Below are 16920 nucleotides of genomic sequence, written 5' to 3'. Positions count from 1 at the left end.
CTGTGGGATGGCATCCCATTCTTCAAGCAGCATTTGTCGCAAGTCAGCCAACGTGGTTGTGTTGGTCACTCTGGCACGAACAGCACGCCCAAGCTGATCCCACAAGTGTTCAATGGGGTTGAGGTCAGGACTGCTGGCAGGCCATCCCATCCTCTCCACTCCCACATTCTGGAGGTAGTCTCTGATAAACCCTGCTCTGTGGGGACGAGCATTGTCATCTTGGAGTATAGAGTTTGGTCCCAGACTGTGGAGATATAAGATGGCCACTGGTTGCAGAATCAGGCACCTGATTGTCAGCACCTGGGGGTACCAGAAGCTCAAAACAAGAGTCAATAGCAACAGCAAAGAATAGCTGTTTGGCATTGTCAGACGATTTGGCAAATTTTTCATGGGCGCAACCCACATACTGAGCTCTGCTGCACACAAATGCATGTTCCTTACAAATGGGGCACCATTTGAAAGGGAACTATACAGGCTTTCCAATGGTATAAGATGTATTGCCAAAAAGCATTATTACCACAGAGAAATAATCCACCAAACACAAATTTCCTTACTTTTTGTTTTAAGTTTAGTTAAATTGCCTGTGCAAAGAATGCCTGTGACTTGTGTGTGGCACATTCACATGATCAGTCTCTTCATATGCAACTAACACTACTGACTGATAGCATTTACATGAATAAGAAGATGGCTGATGAGTTAGAAGGTTGTCATGTTTTAATGAATGAAGTTTGTAGTGACATTGGATACTTGGGTATCCAATTCACTTCAAGACAACAGTATTGAAACGGTGAACATGTTATGAAATATGTGGCAGACAAATCTCTCCAGCTTTCTAATTAAAGACGGAGAACAGAGAGACTCACAGTCGGTAAGAAAGTGTCACACACTAAAACTTTTGACTCGTGAATTACCCTCCTTAAGGGTACTAGACACTCTTTTCAGGAAAGATTTAGAAAATAACTTCTTTCTATATGAAATGTTGGTTGTAGTATACTGTATACTAGTGCACATATAGACTCTATGTGATCCATTCCATATGAGCACAATATACGGTATACACATTTTGGATGCTATGTCTTCTCTAGAGGATGGATACCAGACCGGGACCCGATGGGACCCCGGCGGGCCGGGCCGTGTTCGGACGGATATTTAGAAATGATGTTCACGTTCGGGTCGGCCTCGGTCACATCAGCGCGATAAGGCATTGAACATTTTAAATTTAAAACAGTTTATTATGTAGGTAGGCAATGGGCCTGTTTCACTTGATGCAAAGGTTCGTTTTTGTGATTAAAATAAATTTAAAATATTACCCTAACATCCGTCTTCCTGTCCGGAAATTTGTTTATGTAGCTGTGACAACGAAACACGTGCATATTAGGCTACATGTACATGTGTCATTAGTATGAGAAAAAAAAAGAGATTTTAACTGTGTCGGGCTCAGGTCGGGCTCGGACATAAATATCTTAATGCCTGTCGGGCTCGGGTCAGGTTCGGTTACTGCTCTGTCGGATGCGGGCCGGGCTCGGACAGAAAAATGTGGCCCCATTTGCACTCTAGTCTTCTCATATAAGATCATCAACAGTTAATGAGAAGACATGTCAGCAGTGGCCAGTTTAACACCTTCAATGAGATCAGGCAGCATGTCAACATTAAGCTCACTTTGGTAGAATAAAACACAACACGGAAATCAGAATAATCTTGTTACTCCACAGGAGAGCCGGGACACTGGTAGGGTGTCTCTCAGTCAGAGAAGAACATTGCAGAGAACCACTGTAAGGCTCTAGCTAAATGTAAAAAAGTGATCCAGTATATAAGATACTATCAGATAAATTCAGAAGCGTAAAACCAGCAACTCAACAAACAAACAAACAAAACAGCAGTTATCAACCCAACATTTAGACAGGATCCCCAACGGTTGCTGAAAATCCCCATCTCCCATGTATGACTGTGCACCCTGTACGCAAACCATGTACAGACACTTTTTAAATAGGCCGATTGGCTTGAGAAGACAGAAAAGGAAAGAAGAAAGATAGTGAGAAAGTTAGTAAAAGTAGTACGAGAGCAAGCGCAACAGAGTGAAAGAAGCTTCTCTATCACCAGTCGGCCCCGAAGAACAGATTGCTCAACTGTTTAGACAAGCCCTAAATCCCCCCACAGACTCATACACACTCACACACACAGGCACCCTCACACAGACACACACGGACTCCCAGGGCTCACTTAAATCCGCTGTGTGTGTGTGTGTGTGTGTGTGTGTGTTCCAGGTCACGGTGACTCATGAGGTGACAAGTTACCCAATGCTGATGACGATAGCTGACGTGTGTTTTTCGCCTGTGAGGGTGTGTGTCTGTGTGAGGTTACCCTAAAGACTCTCACGTTATGCCAGAACAAGGTTGGATTCAAACTCTCGTCGGCCAGTGTAATTCCATTGCGGCCAAGGTAGGTTAAATGGCGCGCTCGGACCAAACAATGCAATGCGGTGATTCACCGCAGGGATGGCCCATTTGTGTGAAGTCACGTTGTGTTATTTAAACCACCAAAGTAGCACAAGAAGACTTTATACTTCTCAATACTTGTTTTCCGTCAGATGGTTTATAGATCTCGACATTTCCGACCACACTTGAAGGCAGCTTTATTTCACAGAAAGAAAAGAGACAAAGCGATTGTGCTTTGTTGTTGCAGGAAACAGCTGTTACACAATCGTGGGCAGTTCAGTGTAGCTGTATCACCCTCATAGTGTTTTAAAACTAGTTTTGTGGCAGTGATAGAGACAGGTATGTTGACTGTTAACTGTACGACAAGCCTGATCGCCAGTTACATGATTGGCCACCGCAGCGTGACATCGGGTTGCATTTCTCCAAATATTTAATCTGTCTTTACTTTTCGCCGCAGTTTTCTTTGGCTTTCTCCATGCACTCTAAACACAACATACAAGTATTGTGTATTACATGTAGCATGTTATGTAACATTACTGCCATGTCTTTCTTTTTGGCTAGAAATTCATTTTAATAAAACTTGGGGTAGTTGTCCACTTCAGCCTCTTAGCCCGAAATGAGTAAAAAATTATCCTGACAAAACGTTTTTGTTTCACCTGTTCTAAAATCATAAACACATGAGAGAAAACTATTTAGATCAGACTTAGAAAACAGAAAACAGATCACCAGAACTAGTTTTTTCTCACTTGCCTCTCAGGGCTTCCATACTTTGCTTGAACACCATTGTTAGGTCAAAATGTCCCCATGATCAACACCTTAGTCCATAATAACAAGGCATCCTGAATTCTGTTTTCCATGTGGACATCGTAGTCCCCAGAGGATGAATGCCAATATCTTTTGACCTTTACTAATCTAGCACAACAATCACCCCAAAAATTGTCTCTCATACAGAGAAACCATACTTCCATGTTTGTATTGCATATTGCAATGAAAGCAACTGAGCACATTAATGTTAATGCTTAGAGGATGAACCCTTTAAACAAAAAACTTTTTGGACACAAAATGCCATCTTTGTAAATGAGAGTTTGCACAGTAACTGGCCAATTGCCTTGACATTTATAGTACATTCATATTCCCAAGGGCATTAAATGCTTCTCATTTTAACAGTCCTTCCAGAAAAACGCGGAGTTTTTTTGTGATTGTTGCGGGCAAAAATCCTTGATTATGCGGCACGTTTTCTTAAAAAATGCGATGGAATATGCAGGATATTTATGCGATTTTATGCGATGAAATTGCGTGAACTTGCAAAAAATGCAGTTTGATGAAAAAGAGAAGAAAAAGTGATTCCCCAACACCCTGCTTTTTTTAAACTTAATTTCCAAAAATAGTTTACAGATATTCAGTCATTGCAATAAGTAAACAAATAAGATACAAAAATATATACAAATATAATATTAAAGTAAAAATAAAAGTAATAGTCTAAACAGAGGGAAATAAAAGGTACAAAAGAGACAGACTTTCAAAAATCGTTAATAATATAGACAGCAGGAGCACTTAAATAAAGAAATTTGAGTAGACATCAGATATTAAGATAGCTTTCTTATTGGATACCAACTTAAGAGACTCAAAGTACATGTCAAATTCAACCTCCAACACCTGCTTTTCAATGATGTTCACGTCACGTAATTACGTCACTTCATAACGTTCCCATGGCAACAGGGGAAAATGGCTGCTCGTGTGAAGTGAAGTAAACCCAAAAATTTTTCAACTTTCTGCTAAGATATATGTGACTTTTTTGCAACGAAAATGCGGGGATTATGAAATCATGCAAGCACCGCATATTTTGCGCGGAAATCGGCAATTTATGCGGCGAAAGTGCGGCATATTTGAAAAAATGCGGCCCCCTCATGAATATGCGGACTTTGGCTGATTATGCATTGAATTATGTGATCGCATAATCGTGTTTTTCTGGAGGGACTGTTTTAATAACAAGATGGCCCTTCCAAGCGCCACCACTGTGAGACCAAACTTACGGAGCCCCGGAGGTGACATGGAGGAAAAAAAACGAAGAAAAAAATACATACATTTTGGTTGCAAACATTAACTTCGAGATCTCGACTTTGAAAGTCGAGATCCCGAAGTCTGCGACGGAGAAAAAAATTATGAAAAAAAAAAAAAAACGAAGGAGAAAAAATAAAATAAACACGTATTCGGGGGACAAACACTAACTCGAGACTCGAAGTTTCAAAGTCGAGATCTCGACCTCCCGATCCTCCGATCACCACTGTGTCTTTGTCCGGTCCCATCTGGATCAGCAGGGACCGGGCGCAGCAGGAGCAAAGCGCCGGGCGCAGCGTCTCTTCCTCGGGAAAAAACAGCTGCCCCCGGGGCAGCGAGAGTCCGTTTGCGGCTGCAGGATCTGGAGCTCACTGCCCGCTTCCTGGGAGCCAAAACCGACACCACGCAGCTGGAGCCCCAGGCCGTAGGCTACTGCTGGGACGAAACATGACCGGGGGACCGCTGCAGCAACGAGGCGACGTTGTGTTCCTCCCCGGGGGAGGATACGCTGCCCCCGGCCGGAAATCTCCGCCTCCCGCTGACTTCTGGACTGGATCACTTTGTTCACTTTGAAAGTCGAGATCTCGAATCTCGACTTTGAAACTCGAGATCTCGAGTTAGTGTTTGTCCCCAGTACGTGTTTATTTTATTTTTTTCTCCTTCGTTTTTTTTTTTTTCATAATTTTTTTTCTCCGTGCCGTAGGATCTCGACTTTCAAAGTCGAGATCTCGAAGTTAGTGTTTGCCACCAGTACATGTTTTTTTTTCCTTCGTTTTTTTTCCTCCATGTCACCTCCGGGGCTCCGTACAAACTGAACTAGAGATGTAACATTTATTTATTTATATGTTAATCACATCATACATTGAGTACGTTTACATGCACCAATATTCCACTATTATTCCGAATATGACAATATCCTAAATTTGATACAGGTCATGTAAACAGCATATTCCGGTTGGATATTTCGAATAAGGCCTTTTTCCGAACATAGCATTTTCTGATTAAGACATGTGGGATATTCCAGTATTATTCAGGTTTTAGAGGCATTATTTGGTCATGTATACAGCGCATTCGGAATATGCATCTCAATCTGGGTTTTTACAGCAGGCTTATGGCCTCTTGCCTCTTTACGGCTTATGGTCATCTCTGTGCGTTGCTATGGTTGCTGTACACAAACCTACCAGCCAACAGTTTGCAGGGCTGCAGACCCGATAAGAATGAGAAACACAGCCATTTTTGAACATTATCAAAGACTTGGATATCAACAGGTTTTTTGGATATGCGCACACATCACTACGACGACCTTTTCAAGAAGCTGGTTGAAGGAATGAAAGAGGGGCGCTGTGTTCGCACGGTCCAACAAGTCCGCCTTATGAAAAAATTTTATTTTGCACGGCTACACGTAAAAGGGGAATATTAATGGAACATTCACTTTCTTTAGCCATGTAAACAGCTTAGTCGGAATATCGTCTTTTTCAGAATAAGGTATAAAAACCGGAATATTATGAGCATGTAAACGTAGTCAGTGATTCCCATAATACAGGCCGACATGTTGGCAAGGCCGTAGGGATCTATGACGTCACTGTGGGACTGAGCGTTCACCAACTGCAATTAATCTGTGTGACTCCATCAATAAAGTTATTTATTTAATGATTATTCTACTGGAATGACACTGGCATAGCTTTCTGTATTTAAAGCCACACATTTACATATATCTCACAGTTCAGTCACTTTTAAATGCATTTATGTCAACTGCTGAAGCACTCTGGCAGCATGACTCCACTCTATTTGATATCCATGTAGTTTTATCTGTCCCAACTCATTTCTGTCACATTTATTAATTTCACTCTGCTGAATGGAGCTCAGCCAAATGTGAGCCCAGTGACTCTTGCTGTTGCTTAACACTGGTGCGTTTGGCATCAGATGCCTGCATACAGTATTGAGAGCTCGGGTGCCATGGGAGACACTTTTTTCTATAGAACTAAATAGAAACATGTGGTATATAATACTGTATATAAAACCAACCCAACTGCATTGCAACACATAGTGTAATGTCCAAGAGATGAAAATACAAAACATAAAGTTACAATTTACTTGGCCAGGGTTTGTGTGGAAGTGTATATGCTGCTGAAAGCTTTGTGCTTGCTTCACTCACCATGGTTTACATCTGCTTCTACAGTGTTAGTTACACAGTCAAGACTATCACATGGACATTTTTTTTGTAAAATCATAATGCATACAATGTTGTGTGACTGAGTACAACCAACTGTCAGGTGGTCCCAGGTAATTGTTTTGACCTTGGTATACTTGCAGTTGCTCCCGCTACATCAGCCTATTTGTCAGCACGTTTCCACAACGACGATTACTCATTTGCGATTGGCCCGTACCCTGGACGGGATGTGTGCCACGCTTGGCAGTGAAACTAAAGGCGGGCTCACACCCCGAGATGAAGTCATGCTGGTTGAAAGGTTGTTCCAATTTGTTACAATTTATCCCCCCCCCCCCTTTACACAAAAGCATCTGTGTACACCTCTTGCATGTTTCCCAATTGGCTTGAGTTAAACAGATTAACACATATACATTCACACACAAAAATGCATATGTACTCTAAATGCTGAATGTTCTTTTGACTTGGGAATTCAACACACAAAAAAATGCCAAGTAAGAAAATATAAAATGATCTATTGACAAGGCTGTCCTAACAGTGAATGGATGCCCCACAAGGGAATAGTGATCTCTAAGTCCTTTACACAGCTGGTGAACTGTCAGCTGTGGATTTCTCCCACTTCTGTGCATTGTTCACGGCCTGCACCTCATCTCGCACTCGCCCACCAACCATTTGTCCCACATGATTTCAGTGGGACACAAAACTCCGCACTATGGGAGTCTGGGAACTTGGCACACAGGATCTTCAGTTTAGCGGAAGCACATTATATTCTACGTGTGTGTACATATGTAGATTGAGTCTGAATTGTGCAAATTGGTGAGCTTTAGAGGTGTCAGGCTTTTTTGGCCTTTACTTAATAGCTAAAGACAGGAATCAGGGGAGAGAGAGGGGGTACGACATGCAGCGTAGGGCCGCGGGTTGCACTCAAAGACTGAGCGTTAATATATGGGGCGCACGTTCAACAAGGTGAGCTAGCTAGCTTAATACTAAAGTAAGCTTACTGCCAACCCCCAGCAAAAAAGCTTGTTGTGACAAATGTTGCATTTCAGTAATAACCCAAGTTTGCTTTTCAAATTGTTTTCTCACCTAGTAACTACTGTATATATCACTGAAGATTATTTAATGACTTATGATTACATCATTGATGTTGGTGATCACTGGCTGATATAAGCTGGACTTCATAATGTAAGCGTCATAGTCTGAAGTATGTGCAGACAGTCGACCACCTGTCAGCATGTTAAAAGAATGACAGTGACCGCCTTAAAACCCACATTTTTTAGGTCACAGTTAACTTATTTTGTTCTAGCTTCATTAGAGGCGTTTAGTGCTCATCCCCACTAAATTATAGTCAAAGCACATCCTGTATACTGGAGAAACATACCTCATGTTGGTGTTTTTTCCGTGACGCCTGTTAGCTGCCTCTCAGTGAGCCGTGGTCAGCCAGATAAGACTGAATGGTCTCTCTGTCTCCTCTAGTGGAACAGAAGTGAGTATGAGGGGGCCACACTTTGGTTTGGGATAAGAAGCCCACTCAGACCAGTGACAGCTGACAACAAACTATGTCACTGTTCTTAATATATTCTAATATATGTAAAAATGGCCAGAAGCAGTCAATATTGCCACATTCACATAATTCATAATCTGTTCTTCTGTGGTCTCCTCCAAGACAAAAACAAGAAACTCAACAACTGCAAGTGTGTGTGTGTGTGTGTGTGTGTGTGTGTGTGTGTGGGGGTTGGTTGTAGGTGGGTGAGTGAGGGAAACCATCCTGGCTCCTTCTAAAATTACATTACAGACAGAAGTGGATAACACTCACACATACACACAGACAGAGATAAGCAACAACTGTGACTCCGTTCCAACTGGTGATTAGCAGAGGCGGAAACTCACGAGATGTCTCTATGTACACGCTCCTGTCTAATCAACTCATTTTCCAGTGGAAACTCTTCCTCTGTACGTCTGTGACCCCTCTCTGCTCCACATCAGAAGGAAAATTAAGGGTGGACTACTAGATCGGAAACAATGCACTGCATTTACTGTATATATGTGTGCGTTTGTGTGTGTGTGTGGGAGAGAGTGTATTCGGGGTTTTGATTTTGAGCTTGCTCACAGACATTTTCGACCACATCGTATGTGATAAATGTGTTCTGGAGGTGTGATTTGACATTGATTTTGAGTTAACATTCATGCAATAAAAACATAGCTGTTGTAACAGTTGTTTCAAGTCTGGCATGAAGAGTCCTGGGCAGAGAACACACACACACACACACACACACACACACACACACACACACACACACACACACACACACACACACACACACACACACACACACACACACACACACACACACACACACACACACACACACACACACACACACACACACCTGCCTTTAGCCTAGAGAAGCAGTACCTAAGTAACACACACCTGGAGCATCCATGTCACTGGCGCCAATCTAATCTTCGCTTCAAACAGAAATAGACAGACAGGTAGACTCTCGTGTTGTTAACTTGACTCAAGCTAATACGCAGTCTAAGTCTTGACATATGAGTCTAGCTCTGGCTCACAGGACTATTTACTTTAGGATCGACCTCTGCCTGATTTCCTCTTTGATCAGTGCATCAGTGATCCTCATCATTATTTTTTTAATATAATCTGCATATCCACATCCATTATTCAAAGCCTGTCTGTGTTCCTGTTCTTCGTGTTCACCTCCATCATCTCTACCACTACCACCGTGGTCCTTATCCAAACATCATGCTCTCTTACACTGTCAACATCAGTTTCGTCACTTTCCTCTTCTCTTTCTCCCTAATCACCCTTTAAAGTTTAAAGCTCTCGTGTAATCAGCTGTGCGGCTCAGCGGGGAAATCCCCTTAAAATGACTACAGGAACTACTCCAAAACTAATCTCACTTTCAGTCACAGGAACCCCCTTCCCTTTCCTTTGCTGTCTCTTGGTGTTTTTTTCTTCCTTCGCTCTGTCTCATCTGTCTCCTTTCACAATGATCAATGTTATCTCGTTTTCTTTTTTAGCGTTTTTTTGGCTTTAGTCATGCTCTTTTTGTTGTCTGTGATTCCACAATTAACTTTTCATCCTTTCATAAAGAAGTTCCACTTAGCAGCAACATTGCAATAATACTGCACCCAAAATGTATCTTAGTATCAAAAGCTCATCACTGTAGGCTTGCAGGGTACCTTGCAGCTTGCAGCACCTCTAAAGCAATTTTTTAACATGTTACGTATATTCTTATTTGTTTATTTTGCAGTGTTCTCTCTAAGTTGATAGCATAGTGGCGGTGCGCCACGGTAAAATTTCCAGTGCCACAGTATCAGAAATAGGGCAGACACTATGTACACCACGCTATGTACACCACGCACCACCGTTCCTTCGGTTGTTTATGAATTTTTGAACTGTCAACATTGCTTTAAAACAACAGATTTATCACAGAAAAATTAGAAATACTTGGTGGACCCAGATTTTATAAAATATATACCATATCGGTAACAATTTCTACGACGTCCATGTCTATAATGCATTATAAAAACATACTTATAATGCATAATGCGCTTGAAGCAGTGTATAATTATAGCTATAAGCACTCGTAAATATCCATAATGTTTTATAACAATAATCATGACACATTAAAAAGCATTTTATAGTGACTTAAGGTCAAGTATCATAATACTTAATAATTGCTGGTCACTCACTGAAATTGTTTTCACACATCATAGTGTATTATAATTCTCATAGTAATACATTGTAGCCTATTATCTAAAATGTATTTAGTGTTTAGAGTGAGTAAAGTTTGGGGGGAAACATCACATTAATGAAATGTATATGTCTATCATTTAGTAGTGTCAAATTGGAGTACCTTACCAGTACTGTCCTATAAACCATTAATTATACTCTCCCCTTTCACCTTTTTATTATTAGCCAACATTTGAAGTGCAGTTATATCTCATGTTTGGTCAACTTTGCACATTTAATAGGACTAATGTCCCCAGTAAAAGAAAATACCTTAAGTACCTTATCCTCAATCATTAAAATATAAATTTATAATTAGATAGTTTCTTAGTAACTCAAGAATATTGTACTTTATGATTGTTCTGATGCATTCCTTTGAATATTCTTTGTGGATGTAGTAAAAACTTTGTCACCTTAATAATTTCTTGTATATCCTTACATAAAAATAAATGTTAAAGCTTATGTCGGATTTACCAAACCTACAGTTCATCGGGTAATCAGTACCTTTTTCTGCCCACTATACCATAAATTGTGCGCATTTAAAAGCGCAATTGAATGGGCCTCCTCCTCTCTTTCTATCATGGATCAGCCACCAAGTCAGTCAAAACAAAGATTTAGCAATAACAAAGTTGATCTGCTTGTTTATGAGGTAAAAGCTTGATGCGTGTTATTTCGGCATTAGTGGTGGGGAAATGTATGTATTAACTAGTGCGCTGTAGCAAAGCGCTAAGTACTTGTGCTATGATACGACTGAGTGCAGACTGCGATATTCCAACTGCTGATGCTATGACTGTTTGAAATGATCCTGATGCTAATATTTGTAATGTAGCGAGGAGTTTAACAACTGCTGGAATGGAATGTGAACGCTGAGTCGGAGATTCGATTACACCTGCTTTTAGGTGCGCTGTCACGGGCGGTTTTTGTACATACCGCAAAATAAATAATTAGGCGCTGTCATGACCTGGCTCAGGTGGTCATAACAAAGAGGGAGACACCATGTTAAATGTTTAAACAATACTTTATTAAACCAAATTAGACCAAATTAACCATATACAGAATGGGATGTGGAAATCAGTAGCGTCAGTGGTGTAGGGTGTGCATGAGTGAAATAGGTGCATGTGTGTGTTGCAAAGTGTAAACTCAGCAAAAAACAAACTTAGGACAACCTAACCAAACATAACCAAACCTTGGTGTGCCTGTGAGTACAGCCAGAGCAGAGAGAAGAGGATACAACAGCTTAATGCTACATTAACACGTGGCCGGCTATTTTCATAAACGGACATTTCAACCTCACCGTTTTCAAAAATAACATTGTGTACAGCTGTCAGTTTTCAGAGTGTTCGTTTACACGTACTCGTGTACATATGCCGTCAATGCCGGCAAGAGCATATGCCAAACCTGTAGGTGGCAGTGTAACGAGAAGCTCAAGCCCACGTTAGCCAATCAGAATCGCAACAACAGAAACGAATCACTTCCTCTCTCTTCTCTTCCTCACTTCCTCGGCTGCCCAAACCTCCGTTTGTCTCAGTTTACATGCAAACGCGCAAACGAAGTTTTCTCAAATCTCCACTCTGGAGTTTTTAGAAAGAATCGTTTTCAGAGGCGAATTCTCCGTTTGCGTGTAAACGAAGGTCACAAGCGAAGGGAAACGTCTTAGTTTGTCAAAACCATGTACGTGTAAACGGGGTATAAGTGGCCTTAGCGCACCAGACCCAGCTGAGCTGAGTTACTCTAATTAGTAACCTGTAAACAGGAGGCACAAGTTAAGACACACCTCCTCAATGTAGACCGCAAAAACAATTAAATGACACCTAAGGGCATCACATCTCCTCCCTACCTCCTCCATTTACCAACTGGGGCACATGACAGGGCGTCCTGCAATAATTCTACTATAGGCCTACACAGCACGAGGGAACCTCCCCCAAACCTGCACTGTCTTGCCACCCTTGTCACACCTCAGCAACTGGATCCTGAAGCAAATTCAGAGGAAGAGAGAGAGCAAAACAGAATGGGGCACTGATGGAAACCCCAAGGTTAGCATAGACAATTAGCCCACTTGCCTCGGAACAAAATGTCTGCCACAGCGTACGCAGAGGCACCCAACCCGGCCACGACCAAAGGAGCAGGTCTCAGACACAGCAGGGTAGAAGTACGGCCTCCCGGTGAGCTGAAAAACTTTACACGCCCTGATGTAAGTAGCAACATTCCGTTTCAACCGAGGCCAAAAACAATACTGGAAAATACAGCGGCACATTTTACGCACCCCAAGATGTCCCACTTTCAAAACCACATCACGCAGTTTGGTGAGCACCACCACCTGAACAATTGGGTCCCCAACAAACCTGTCACCACAGGGCAACCATTTCCTTACCAGCAGCTCTTCATGAAGGAAATAAACCTGAACTGTACCTTTCAACCTTACCCACTGGACTCACCCGAGCCCACACTAGAAGCCATACAAACAGGCTTTTCTGAGACTGTGGAACAAAGCATAGCTGGAGCATGAAAAGGCAAATATTATATATATATATACATATATATATACATATACATATATATATACATACATATATATACATATATATATATACATATATATATATACATATATATACATATATATATATACATATATATATATACATATATATATATACATATATACATATATATATACACATATATACATATATATACATATATACACATATATATATATATACATATATACACATATATATATATATATATATATATATATATATATATATATATATATATATATATATATATATATATATATATATATATATATATATATATATACATATATACAGTGCCTTGTAAAGTATTCGCCCCTTGAACTTTTCGACCTTTTGCGCATTTCAGGCCTCAAACATAAAGATATAAAACTGTAATTTTTGTGAAGAATCAACAACAAGTGGGACACACTCATGAAGTGGAACGAAATTTATTGGATATTTCAAACCTTTTAAACAAATAAAAAACTGAAATATTGGGGGTAAAATTATTCAGCCCCCTTAAGTTAATACTTTGTAGCGCACCTTTTGCTGCGATTACAGCTGTAAGTCGCTTGGGGGGTATGTCTCTATCGGTTTTGCACATCGAGACTGACATTTTTGCCCATTCCTCCTTGCAAAACAGCTCGAGCTCAGTGAGGTTGGATGGAGAGCGTTTGTGAACAGCAGTTTTCAGTTCTTTCCACAGATTCTCGATTGGATTCAGGTCTGGACTTTGACTTGGCCATTCTAACACCTGGATATGTTTATTTGTGAACCATTCCATTGTAGATTTTGCTTTATGTTTTGGATCATTGTCTTGTTGGAAGACAAATCTCCGTCCCAGTCTCAGGTCTTTTGCAGACTCCATCAGGTTTTCTTCCAGAACGGTCCTGTATTTGGCTCCATCCATCTTCCCATCAATTTTAACCATCTTCCCTGTCCCTGCTGAAGAAAAGCAGGCCCAAACCATGCTGCTGCCACCACCATGTTTGACAGTGGGGATGGTGTGTTCAGGGTGATGAGCTGTGTTGCTTTTTACACCAAACATAACGTTTTGCATTGTTGCCAAAAAGTTCGATTTTGGTTTCATCTGACCACAGCACCTTCTTCCACATGTTTGGTGTGTCTCCCAGGTGGCTTTTGGCAAACTTTAAACGACACTTTTTATGGATATTTTTAAGAAATGGCTTTCTTCTTGCCACTCTTCCATAAAGGCCAGATTTGTGCAGTATACGACTGATTGTTGTCCTATGGACAGAGTCTCCCACCACAGCTGTAGATCTCTGCAGTTCATCCAGAGTGATCATGGGCCCTCTTGGCTGCATCTCTGATCAGTCTTCTCATTGTATGAGCTGAAAGTTTAGAGGGACGGCCGGGTCTTCGTAGATTTGTAGTGGTCTGATACTCCTTCCATTTCAATATTATCGCTGCAGCAGTGCTCCTTGGGATGTTTAAAGCTTGGGAAATCTTTTTGTATCCAAATCCGGCTTTTAAACTTCTCCACAACAGTATCTCGGACCTGCCTGGTGTGTTCCTTGTTCTTCATGATGCTCTCTGCGCTTTACACGGACCTCTGAGACTATCACAGAGCAGGTGCATTTATACGGAGACTTGATTACACACAGCTGGATTCTATTTATCATCATTAGTCATTTAGGTCAACATTGGATCATTCAGAGATCCTCACTGAACTTCTGAGAGAGTTTACTGCACTGAAAGTAAAAGGGGCTGAATAATTTTGCACCCACTTTTTCAGTTTTTATTTGTTAAAAAAGTTTGAAATAGCCAATGAATTTCGTTCCACTTCATAATTGGGACCCACTTGTTGTTGATTCTTCACAAAAAATTACAGTTTTATATCTTTATGTTTGAGGCCTGAAATGTGGCAAAAGGTCGAAACGTTCAAGGGGGCCGAATACTTTCGCAAGGCACTGTATATATATATATATATATATATATATATATATATATATATATATATATATATATATATATATATATATATACTGCCCTCTTGTCGCGCTGTCCAAGCAGCCTTACGTGAGAGGCCACTGCCACCAACATTACCTAAACAATCTCCAACAGAGCATACTTCACCAAAACTGTTCTTATGCGTCAACACAAAGTCATCAGCTAACTCTGCTGCCCTCAGTGCGGTGGTGGGTTTATGCTCATTTACATATATAGAAACAGATTGAGGGATGGCATCTTTAAACTGCTCCAATATGATAAGCTCATAAAGACCCACAAAAGAACTCACCTTGGTAGCACAACACCAATGTTGAAAATGGCAAGTCAAATCATGGACAAACTCTACATTGGTCTGCTTATCCCCCTTTACCCAGTTTCTGAACTTCTGACGATAAGCTTCAGGAACCAACTCGTATGACTTGAAGACAGCTGCTTTCACAGTCGAATAATCCAAGCCATCCTCACCACATATAGCCGAATAGGCCTCCTGGGCCCGACCAGTGAGGACACACTGAAGCATCAGCACCCTGTCTGAATCTGGCCTTTTTTTTTTTTTTTTTTGCATCAGCAACATGTTCGAAGAGAGTGAAAAAAGAATCAGGGTCCCGTTCATTAAACTGCGGCACTAAACGCAAGTTGGCAACAAACCACCCGGTGCAGAGCCCATGGAGGCATCATCATGACCCCCAGAACCCCCAGGAACAAGCTTGCCCTCTCTTATTAACTCCAACCTAGACTGCTCCAAGTCCAACTTCCTCCTCTCAGTTTCCTGATGCATTTTCTCCAATTCAAGCTTTTCTGCCTGCCGAAGTTACTCCAACTCCAACTTTTCCTCTCTCTCAAAATGCCTGCTATGCGTCTCCTGCTCAAACTGCAAAACTAACAGCTCCTTCTGCTGCTCAAAAGTTAAACTTGCTGCCTGCACCTTGTTGCAACAGATACGGACATGGGCACAGACTCAGTCTCAGTTTTATTTAACACACCACATTCAAATAAAGAATCAAAACTCTCCTTTTAATCTTATCCTTACAACATTTCCCTGCAACAGCAATGTCATAATGATCATCTATCTCCAACAACTGATCCTTTTTACAACCATTTACAAAATCTACTGTGGGTGCCTCAAAAAAAAAAATAAAAAAAACAATCAGACATGGAAGCCATCCTCACAAAGGACAATACAGAAAACTATACATCAACCATCACAGTCGCACTTTAGCAATTTTCAGCCCAATGACGAATTTCCGCCTAATTGCCTAGCCAAAAGCTAGCTAAAGCTCAACCCTAGGCTTCGTGTGGTACTTGCGGTGGGTAGTTATACACGGCATTGACTGCAATAATAACCATTATGCATTCATTGACATTAGCCCGGCAGCCCGAAAGAGCAACCAAAAATTTCCTACCACACTGATAGAAAAAAACGGACACCATCCCTGGATAAAAGCACCCTACAACCTGACGGAGAAACTTCTGTCCACAGGGCAACAGACAATAACATTCTCTAAATTAACCACAGACACATCACCTCACAAACAAAGGCTTCCAACAAAACACATCTCCCTACAAAGAAAAACAAACCCTGCGAAGCACAGCTAAAATCAACCTTTAGCTGGACCAACCAATTAACACTAAACACACCACTACTAATATAACTTAATTTAACGAGCACACACACTTTTCATGACCTGGCTCAGGTGGTCATAACAAAGAGGGAGACAATACCATGTTAAATGTTTAAACAATACTTTACCAAATTGAAACAAATTAGACCAAATTAACTATATACAGAATTGGGATATGGAAATCAGTAGCGACAGTGGTGTAGGGTGTGCATGAGTGAAATAGGTGCGTGTGTTGGTGTTGTAAAGTGTAAACTCAGCAAAAAGCAAACCTAGGACAACCTAACCAAATATAACCAAACCTTGGTGTGCCTGTGAGTATAGCCAGAGCAGAGAGAAGAGACAAAGGATACTGCAGCTTAAGTGGCCTCAGCACACCAGACCCAGCTGAACTAAT

Source organism: Perca fluviatilis, chromosome 7 (assembly GCF_010015445.1).
Source record: "Perca fluviatilis chromosome 7, GENO_Pfluv_1.0, whole genome shotgun sequence".
Taxonomy (NCBI): Eukaryota; Metazoa; Chordata; class Actinopteri; order Perciformes; family Percidae; genus Perca; species Perca fluviatilis.
Note: the sequence above shows the minus strand (reverse complement) of the source record.